Source organism: Ambystoma mexicanum, chromosome 6q (assembly GCF_040938575.1).
Source record: "Ambystoma mexicanum isolate Mex_15411 chromosome 6q, UKY_AmexF1_1, whole genome shotgun sequence".
NCBI classification, from domain to species: Eukaryota; Metazoa; Chordata; class Amphibia; order Caudata; family Ambystomatidae; genus Ambystoma; species Ambystoma mexicanum.
Window position 1 is genome coordinate 1,614,595,307 of NC_090937.1, and position 11,821 is coordinate 1,614,607,127.

The window sequence follows — 11,821 nt, forward strand, 5'->3', positions numbered from 1 at the left end:
AAACAAAACCTACCGGGAAAATACAAGGACATCAAAACAGCAAAACAACATTACAGAAACTGGATAAAGAACAACAAAGCCATGATAATACAAGATGACACAGAGAAGATGCTCCAGACACTAAAGAATAGAAACACGAGACAACTATGGGCGTTACTACACGACCAAACCCAAACACAAAACAGCATGGTCACTGACGTACCAGAAGCACGATGGACGGAATATTTCACAGAGATCTACGGGAACAACAACACAACGAAAGAAGAAAACAATACACTACAAAATACATGGCAATGGAAATGGGATCATGAAGATCTAAAAAAAAGCGATAAATACCCTAAACACCTCCAGAGCCCCAGGCCCAGATGGCCTTTCCAACACGATAATCAAGCAGAATGCAGCTGTTTGGACAGCGATATGCGAGAGCATCTTCAAGATGATACAAAACACAAAAAAGATTGCAAACACATGGAAACAAGCCACTATAATACCCATATTCAAGCAGGGAGACACAAAAGAACCACAAAACTATCGACCTCTGGCGCTCCTAGACCCTTTGGGCAAGATTTTTGCAAAAATACTACTAGAAAAACTGGACAGATGGGCAAACAAAGAAAAGAAATACGCGACAAGACAAACTGGATTCATCAAAACACTGGGTACCAACATCAACCTATTTTTACTAAACATATTGAAACACAAAGCCATAAGAAATAAAACACAAATCTACGCCGCCTTTGTAGACTTACGGCTAGCTTTCGACTCTGTGAGCAGAGACATTCTATGGGAAAAATTGATTGCATGGAAATGCCCAACTTATATCATCGAACCGATTAAACCCTTATATGAGGAAACCAGTGTTAGAGTTAGATTATCGAAAGATGGCTCACTCACGGAACAAATCAGAACATGGAATGGCCTGAAACAAGGATGCTCATTAGCAGCCACTTTATTTCACCTCTACATGGCAGACCTTGAAACAAACATCTATACATCGCACACAAACCTGTGCAAAATAACCAACACAGCGATACCCTGCATTATGTATGCAGACGACATAGTGGTCCTGGCAAAAACTCAGAGAGGACTGCAGATTGCACTTGAAAAACTAGAAACATATATGACAAAGAACAAATTGAAAATAAATACGAAAAAAACAAAAATCATGACTCTAAAAAAAGAAAACAATATCAAACGCCAGCTTCCACCTTTCTATATAGGAAAGGAAAAAATGGAAACAGTAAAAACCATAAAATATCTTGGAATATGGATCTCTCAATCATCAACAGAAGAGGAATGGGCTGTACACCTCAAAGAAAAAACCTTGTCTTTAGCCCGGTAAGCAAAAATAATCCACCGAAAATACAGAAAATTCTCTATGACCCCAGTAGTTACATTCTACAAACAAAAAGTTACGGCCATACTAACATACGGAGCGGAATCCATGATAAACATCAACACCAACATCTGGGACAAACTAGAAGGATGCTTTTGGAAAAAAGTGCTAAACCTGCCAGTAACACTACCGATCACACGAATCCGAGCAGAACTTGCACTTCAATCGCTCGAATCCATTGTCTTATGGAAACAATTTGATTTATACAGGAAAATCATGACTAAAACTAACACTCCACCTCTGGAAATATTCAGAACGGGGAAAAATTGGAACAGAGATCATGCCTTAGAAAAATGGAAAACAGCGACAGAAGAGAAAAGAGAAGACCAAGATATATCGTTGGAAATGTTATTTAGAGAGACCTCAAAAAGCGAAAATAAAACTAAAAGAGAATGACTGGCTGAAAACCAATCAAGAGAAAAATAAATAGCGGCATAATATACATAACCCATCTGACAATAGAAGAATTAACCAACTATCATCATACTTGCAAATATTCCTGTCGCCAAAAACAAGAGATACATTCATGAGACTCCGGCTGAACATCCTCCCAACTCGAGAAATAATGGCAGCCAGAAAACAAATCCCCAAAAGCAAAAAATACTGCCAATTCTGTAAGAACCTTGAGATGACCGGGAGTTTACACCATATAATCATGACATGCCCGGCATTGAATGAAAAAAGACAACAATCGAGAGAATGGTTCATGAACACCGAAACTGTCCTAACACCTGAAGATCCCTTGGCGAGGATGATTTCTGGGAATGAAAAAAAACTGGTGTTTGCCCTAATATCATTCTGGAACAACATCATGAACAATAGATGAATAGGATAACACATATACACGAAGAAAGAATACAAGAACCAAGAAAAAGGTTAAAACTCCAATAGCCTACGCTAAGTAACTTGAGTAATAATGATAAGAAAAGCAAGATGAAAGGTTTGAATGCAAACCAAACATTTAAATTTTTTTTTTTTAAATTAATGATTTTCATGATCTTATTGCTCGGTAATGAGTGGGTCGTTATGTATACCAACTGTTCTCCTTGTTTTGGTGGTTTTGGTGTGAGGAAAGTGTCTCGATGCTCATGAAATTAACATAAAATGTGTATAAACCAAAGCAACCTACAACTCAAGAGTTACTGTATATTCTAAGAACATTTGCAATATAATAAATGAGTAAGGCGCCTCCCTTCCTTAGTATATTCTCCTGCCATGCCTTCTGTTTGCCTACAGAGAGATGCCACAAAATGGAGTAGGGTTTAGCCCCTTTGAGATTCGGTTTGGACACCCTGTACGAGGTTCCCTCAGTCTAGTGAAAGAGAGATGCAAGGGCAATCCCTCGTCCCCTACGCGAGGTGTGGTGGACTATAAACTTATCCTTCATTTTAGAATGGCAAAGTATATGGAACAGTTGACAAAAAACCTAAAGGTCAGTCAGATGCTGATGAAGCACTGGCACAACCAGAAGGCAGGGGTGGACTGGCCTATAGGGAACTCTGGAGATTTCCCGGTAGGCCTCTGTACCCTGGTATGCGGTAACCTATTTGATTTCCAAATGTTCTCATAGGAAAAGGGTTGGGCTCGCTGAAAATGTGTTATAGGGGGCCTTTTGGAAAATGATTTCCAGGGCCTCTTTTGGTTCCCAGTCCACCCTTGCCAGAAGGCCACAGTGACAGTGTATTTTCGAAACCAATGGGTGTAGGTTATGGAGACTGTCCAACCCAGTGCCCTTCAGGACAAGTGGACTGAGCCTTACTGTGTGCTGGAAAAAGTCAATGAGGTCAATTATCTCATTGACGTGAAAGGACCCAAACAGATGGGCAGGGTCTTTTACGTCAACCGGCTAAAACCCCATTATAGCCGGGATAACTTGGTTATGGCATTAGTAACTGATGGAGAGACTGAGCAGGAGACCGATCCCTTCCCAGACATCCGGCACACTGAAGCCACAGATGGGTCCATTGAAGGTGTCAACCTTGCAACTGACCTGTCAGAACAGCAACTGACAGACTGTCGCTGTTTACTGGGACAGTTTGCCAGTCTGTTTTCACGCACTACCGGTCGAGCAGTTTGGTGTACCCATGATGTGGACACTGGAGACAGTAAGCGGTGAAGAATAGGATTCACTGAATATCCAGTAAGGTCAGGGACTCCATCAAAGAGGACATTTCAAGATGTTGTCCTTAGGAGTGATAGAGCCTTCCCACAGCCTCCAAGCTAGCACAGTGGTACTGTTCCCTAAAAAGAACAGTGGTGGGAAAACCGCTTTTGTGTGGATTGCAAAGGGCTCAATTCTGTCATAAAGACTGATGCGCCCACCACATTCCTCAGGCAGATGAGCTCATTGACAAGCTCGGCGCTGCCAAATACATGAGTATCTTTGACCTCACGGCACGGTATTGGCAGGTCGGCTTGACAGATGGAGCAAGAGAGAGGTCAGCATTCTCAACCCCAGAAGGACATTATCAGTTCACTGTGATGCCCTTCGGATTGAAGAATGCCCCTGCCACTTTTCAGAGAATGGTTAACCATGTTTTGTCCAGTCTGGAAAATCTCAGTTTTGCCTATTTAGATGACATTGCAGTGTCCAGCCACACTAGGCGCTGCAGAATGCAGATCTGACTATCAAGGCCACAGTGTGCCAGATAGCGAGGGGCACAGTGACTTACCAAGGGCCCCTGGTCGGTGAAGCTAAGAAACAACCTCTCAAAGCACAGGCTGTGAAGTATTGGGACATCCCCACCACAGAGACACAGGTGAGAGCCTTTCTGGGTCTCAGTGGTTACCGCCAGTCATTCATCAAGGGGTATGGATCCATTGCCATTGCCCCTGAATGATGTAACCTTCAGGAAAATGCAGAGGAAGATAACTTGGACTCTCGCCTGTCAAACCTCCTTTCAGGATTTAAAGGATGGATTGTCCAGGGCCCCAGTTCTGAAAGTGCCAGACTATGGTCATTATCCAATGTTGGGATTGGAGCAGTGTTAGCTCAGCTGAACTCAGCTGAACTCTCAAGGGGTAGAACAACCTGTCATCTACATTAGCAGGCACTTGACAAAATGGGATTGGAACTGGGCTGTCGTTTAAAAACAGGCTTACGCGGTCGTGTAGGCCATAAAGAAGCTGAAACCCTGCATCTTTGGGTCACACTTTACAATCCTGAAAGACCACAAGCCTATTTGATGGTTAATGGACATGCAAGGTGAGAACCCTAAGCTTTTGCGTTGGGCCATATCCCTACCGAGATTAGATTTGGACAACCAGCACAAGCCAGGCTCCCAGCAGGGAAATGCAGATGGCTGCAGCTGGTACTTTCGCTTTGATGATGAACGAGACCCCCAGTAGGGTGGTGGTTCACATGTTGAGGCTGGGCATCATGTGAGGAATTTGACCATCCGCACAGTGGGTTTGTGGTCGCCTGGACTTTTTTGAACATTTTATATGAAATTGAATGATGGTAGATCAACCTCTGGAAAATGTGTGGGACTAAACCCACACACATTTTCCTATGCTCACTGCATGACATACACATAGACCCGTGTTCTCTGGGTGGACACAGCCTACAGGTGCAGTCACCCCGTCATATTTAGGCTGAATATGACAGCTAGGGTTACAGCATGTCATCTCAGAAGGGGGAGGACCAAATCTTCACCCTGCCATGGCCAGCTTATTAACTAATAAAGGCTCCATGGATCCGTCATGTCCTTTTGTTTAGCTCTGTAGCTGGTGCCAGCTTTAGCATACTAATCATAGTTTAATTCAAACAGGCCCACATGGAGGCTATCAAAAGAGACAGGAAAACCCAACACCCTTTCATATGCACTGTGTCACCCTGAAGCCAGGACTCGCCTTTCGTATTGAATGACAGTGAAATGTCATGTCTGGGACTGAGTCTATTACACTGGTCATCCCTGCAGGGAGACCACAGTAAGAAGGTACTGTGGGGTACATTTACCAGCCCAGCAGACCTCCCCTGCACCATTAAACTGTGTTTCAGCAGTTACCAGAATAATGGCTGCGCTGGGTCTGCTGAGCACATATTCCCTGGCATCACCAAAACTGCATTTTAGCAGTTGCAAAAGTAATGGCAGCCTGGCTCAGTGCTGCTATGCTGCCAGCTCAAGACTTCAAACTGCCAAAGAAAATGTGCTATGTAAAACGACTTTGCACTGGGGCTATTTCCATCTTTTCAACATCTTTTCAACATTAGACAGTTTGGTTCCAGTAAAACACGTACATGCCCAGCTATCTTCAGGATGAACACCATCAAAGGAGGGTCTTTCCTCCCTGAAAGGCATTATGTGTCAACTAAAAACTGTGAAAGAGCAGAGCAATTTGTTTCAGGTTGCACGGCAAGCATTTACTCTTGCAACAAAGAAGCTTTCTCTCTCCCTTTGCTTATGTCAGTGTCAAGGAACCCTTGTTTTGAACAGATTTCTGTGTATTAGAAATTGATCAGAGCTATGGAAATGTTCAGAATAAAGATGCGAGGGAAATCGCATTTGGAAATGACCAGGGAAAGTTAAATGAACCTGTGTTGTACTGCCCTTCAAAGCAGTGAGTGGATATTGGACAAGCTCAATGGAAATAATACTGTAACATGCCCAGGAACAAAACTAGATATGTTGGGAAGAAAAGCTGCCAAAATATAGGAAATGGTACTCTATGTAGTGTTTTTACCCACAAAAAGAGCTTTAACATCCTGGCTAGGCCCAGAAATTGCTGTCAAACTTGTTTTTGCAAGGCAGGCACTTCTAATGTGCCAGCCCCAAGGGAAAGGAAGTTCCCTTACTACATGAAAGGCCCAGAGGTGTGGGAAGTGGTGGCTTTGTCAAACTTAGCAGCATTGCTGTGGCATGGGACAATGGACAGCCCTGTCACTGAAGTGTGAATTCCTCTGACTCCTCTCCTCAGGTTCCACTGCCTAGGATCAAAGGGGAATCATAGCAACCTCTGGGCAACGCTGACCAGAGCAAGTCATTTGGTTGGGGGGTTGAAAGGACTGCCCACTCTTTGGAAATAAACTGGCCCATGTGATTGAAAAGACTTTTCATATAAAGATATTTATGTCAGTAATCTAAAGAAGCAGTAATGTAACATTTGGACAGCTTGAATGTAATTTTTGTGCCATGAAAATAAGACAATGTGGATCTTCCTAGCATGTGGGGGACTCAAACGGCATTAAAGTGTCATTTCAGGGGGAGGCGTACACGCTACAGTTATGAAACTTAAATTCAAATATATCTGACATTGATACGCTTTGTTGTACCCATTTGTAGATTTTTATGGGTAATATTTGCCATAGAAATTGTGGAAGAATGCCAGAAGGACTAAACAGCATTGTACAAACTTGGGGTTCGGAATAGTATGCTCCATGTGAAATATGGTATTTGTCTATCTAATTTTCATAAGGGTGGCATTTATAAATATGAGGGTTTTGTGTCATAACTAGGTTTTTGCAGAAGTAAATGTGGTATAACAAAGCACCTCATAAAAACACACACACTAAAACTGAGTCACTTCCTTCAGTCCAATCTGCTTACAGGGAGGCGGCGACATCCACAGGCTGACCAGTCTGATTTTAGAGGTATGTCGAGCTTAGTTCTGCCCACATAGTAAAAATCCTCTGATGACATCCAGCCTATATCAGGAACAGACATTAAAAATTCAGGACATTCAAAAATCCAAGATTCAAAAGTCCAACTCAGCATCCAGAGATCCAGACATTCCACATTCACCCTGCAAGACCCCAGACTCCAGAGCCAGGCCAGAGGTAGCAGATCCAGGCAGAACCTCTTATCCAGGCTGAACCTCTTATTCAGAATTAAACCCTACAAAAATCCCCATAATTCAGGGGAAAATGGGGAAAGGCTGCTGGACCCTTTTGGGATTATCCAGTGACCAGACCTGCTTTGCCAATCTGATGCACCCGCTGTCCACTGAGACAAGACCCCAGTTGCCCAGCTCTGTCCCTAGGGAGCCGCCACTACGCAGTGAGCAGAACCCTGTTCCGCTGTCCAAACACCCGGCTGGCTGTCCAAACTATTCCATCCAAGTGCTCTTCGTAAGTATTACCCTTCCCCAGTAACCAAAAAGCTGCATCCCTTGCTTTGTTACCTGGTATTGTGTCCAATCCCATAGAAATCCTATAAATACCCTAGTACATTTTTAAATTGTCAGAATCCTCAGTGTATCCTGTCCTTAGGAAAATCTGTGTTAATCTCCATGTGTTAGCACTATTCTTTCCAAATCATTTCAGTCCGTTATATAAATCCTTATTACTATTTGAAATAAATGCATTAATTCCCATATAAAGAGGCACACAGCGTGAATGGGTTAACATTGCAAATTAACCTTTTTACAGGCAGTGTACTTCTGTCATAATCTAGTCTCAGTAGAACCTGTCATTTTCCTCTAAAAACCGATTTCACCCGTTTAACTGCTTTCATTATAAAAACTGCTTTACTTTTCCTACAAAGAATCCCATACTGTCCCTATCCAGAGTCACCCTTTCACTTTAGTACCATACCTGTTACCTTTGTACCTTAGCATTAAAACCGATTTCCGATTATGTTTGTTTAGATCATTTCCAAGCCGTTTTGCTATTTTAAACCCGTAAAACGAAGCAATTGCAATTTTGCCACGTGTGATTCTTGCTGCACTGTTTTTCCTTCCAAAGTTGATTTTCTAAACCATATGCCCAATGTTTAGCACCTTGACTTGTAGCCTGTACGCTTTCTTGTCTCGTTAGTACAGCCACACACATTCTTGTCTTATCCGTTCAACCGCACATGTAAAATAACCACTCAGTCATTCTGAGTGCCACATTGCTATTTTTCAAGGGAGCTTAATCCCATTTTGGCCTCCCATTCAGGGGTGGTAGGTCGGACTTTCATTCTGATTTTTGCCTCTTATACCTGACTCCTTGCTACTCCTCCCCATCCACACAAAACGTGGTTAACAGGGGTTTGAGGGAGTTTTGCAGGGGGAATGCCTAACTGTGGTGCTATTTGAAAATACTACCCAAAAAGTAATCTTGCTTTCATTCATTTGCGCATGGTGTATCTTATGTTAGCAGGTTAAATGTAGTGTATCCTACCATTTTATTGTGTCATTATCTCCACACTGGTGATTGCTGCCCTATATTGAATGTGTTTGATTTTTATTCATAATTAAAAATAAATAAATATGTCATTATTACACACCGGCCTGGTTCATGGACCAATTGCGACACAGGGTGTACGTTAAGGGGGGTGTGAGACGGGTTGGCTGCCTTCTCAACATTTTAATCTGTATGTAATCAACTTAAAAGCATTTTAATTGTGCGCTGCAACCCCGGCCAGTAGAAAGAGGCCTGGTCTGGAGTGACTGCATTTTTTAAATCCGTAACAGTACGAGTATGTGGATTGATGGTGCCAGAAAGTCTGGTTGCTGCAGCTTCAAGGGAGACCAGCTGCTTTAATCATGAACCACAGAGAGCTCCGTTGACGAGAGAGACCCTTTGATCCGAAACAGACTGGAAGATGGGTGGGACTTAGTATTGCATGTTTTCACCCCTTTACCTTTTCTGTTGCAAAGTAGTTATGGGGTTGTTATGACCTCATGCATACAGGAGATTGTTGGTCGTGACCCTGGATTGGTTCATTAAGGTCGGCTTAGCCTATACCAATCCCTGTGGTCCATTTGGCTTTAAAAGAGAGTTGAGCCCCTCTATTGAGGAGAGCATCTGAAGACTTTGCAAGTAGTATCAAGAAGAACTCATCATTGGACCCTGGCTGAAGATTCAGTCTTCCTTACAGTTTACGCCAGTGAAGGAAGGCCAGGACAGCCAAGAGGGAAGCAGTATCCCTCCCCTAAACATCTCCCAGTGAACAGAGGGAGATACTGAATCCATAGGACCCTCCAGCAGCTCCAGAACCGGTACCCAATCATCACACAGCGTGCCCTGCTAGGCTCTGCAGCAGGCTTCCTGGTTGTGAAGTGCCAGAGAGTCTCTGAACCAAACCAAGAACAAGGCAGCTTCCTCTAACACTCTCCTCAGCTTTGGGCCATCTGCCTTAAAGGACGACACAAGCCCAGTGAAGAAGTGTGGTATGCATCGACAAGCACAGCCGACATAAAGGAAATTTTCGAGCCAGTTGAGCTCCTCGAGCTGCAACTGACTGTACTGCTGAATTTTGTTATGCCGAAGTCGCTAACACCGTCCCAGACGCCTCGACCAGATGCTTCAGAACCGCCGACGAGCACTAAGATAACGATTCCTGACCCAAAGCTGCCACGTAGTCCAGCCTGCAGCCGTCCGTCTAGCCTTGCTCGCCGAACTGCCTGCCACCTGATACCTGCAGCTGTCTCGCTCCTTGAACTCGGTTGCAGAAGCTGCAAAGCGCTGTGAAACCGACTCGACCCTATTGAGCACCAAGACCATCTACAGCACAAGGTACATTGTAGTTCTGTTGCCCTGGTCCTTCTACGAAGACCCCTAGTGAGATTTTACGACCCATTGCTCCCTTTGTGTTGAAACTAAGTATCCTTGAATGATTGCGATTAATTACTTTACTGACTACCCTCCTGTCAGTATCCAGAGTGCTTCCTTTTGCTTCTCTGAAACTGTCTGTCCTCTGTGTTCCTTTACAGTGTGGGATGTAATTGTAGCGTGCTAGAACTGCCTGTTGTGATATTAATAAAGTAGATATTTGTATACATGCTTAACTGGACACTCCTTTTATCATTGGGTAATAATTGTATTTTCGATGTGTTGCAACTAACCAACGATCCACGACCTTTCAGAGATAAGCCTGCCGTTTCGTCCACATTACCAAAATTGGACAAGGAGGTTTATAATTTGCTTGTGTTTCCAATCTGTTCGGATCACTTCTGGTGTCCTAGAGGTGTGGGGCTGATTGATGGTTTAGAAACCGATATTCATCTCTGGACTACTTTTCCCCAGAAGTTGATTCGTCACACAGAGCCTCAATCATGGCTACATGTCTGTCTACATAGCAGACTTTCAGTTGCCTGGCAACGGGAAAATGAGGTCTCGAAGGATCGTTATGGATATTAAATACGACTGTCATAGTGGGCAGTAATTGGCACTGGACAAGCCTGCTTCAGACTCATGATTCCTATGCATATGGGTCACATCTTGATTTTTGAAAACAATACTGAGAGGGCAGAACAGGATATCGATACATTTGTTTTCCTCTACTCACAGGTGTCTTCACAGACACGGTTGTAGTTGACTGATGGGTCACCTTCCCCATCCCTCTCACTTCCCTCGCAGTGCTGTGTCAGAAACCTGTAGGTCACGTTGGTGTGGGCATTGCATTGGAAGGGTTCTGCAAAGGGGTTAAATATTGGCTGGGTAGGCATGGCTAAAACACTTGGCACGGTTAGAGTTCTTGGAAGCCCTGGTATAGCGCATCTCCATTCATGGTGCAGGCAAATGCAGCAATACTTTGGTTATGGATTAGAATTTAGACTCAATGCATGTCACACCTAGAAGAGAAAAAGGGGGCACTTCTTAACATCCCACAAGTATTTAAGCATAGTTGTGTAGTGTATTCACACACATGCTACCCTGCATCAGGGGACATCCATCTGATTGGGCGGTTTGATAGGGGCAGTGGACAGCATTCACATTGCGGACACAGTATTTGGCTCTTCCTGAAGCTGAGGCTTGACTGTAGCGCCGGCTGCATGCTATTTCCATGGGCTGTTGTGTTCCCAATGAGCCAGCCACCCTTTTGACAGCTGTGAGGAAATAGCATATCCCATGGCAATCCTGCGTATTTGCTTACCTACACGTGTCCATAGTGGCATGCACTCACCCATGTTCAGACATCATGGAGTTTGTGATTGAGTGATCATCATTTCTGCATAGTCCATGGAGTACAGCACTGAGGAGTGATTGATGGGTCGGACGAGAGATTCCTTCAATATCCAGAGTGGACCGTCCTTTTGCCGGTGACAGTGGGTGGTACCTTATGTCCAGTGGGGCAGATTGAAGTTGAGAGGGTTGGTCAGGTGAGAGGGTGGGGAGGTATTTGAAGGTAAACGCTGCAAGGTCCTTCGTACTATGCAACGATACAGCATGGATTGCCTGACCACTGAAGTATTGCAAGTGGGGGAGGAGGGAACAGGGGCAATAGGAAGTGGGTATAAGATGGGGAAGGAGTTGTAGTAGTGTGGACAGTGAGTCCATTACTGTGTGGTCTTGGAGAAGATTTAAGAGCCAATGGCCATAGTTAAGTGAAAAGGGAAGGGGTTGATTATGTGAGCTGGACATGGTAGATGAGGTTGGCGTGGGTGATGTGTTGGCCAAGGTACCATTGTTGGGACAGTGACTGATGGGTATAGGTAAAGGAGAGGGGCAGTGCATGGGTGCGGACAGAAGTCATGTGAAAAAGGGAAGGAGAGGATAGT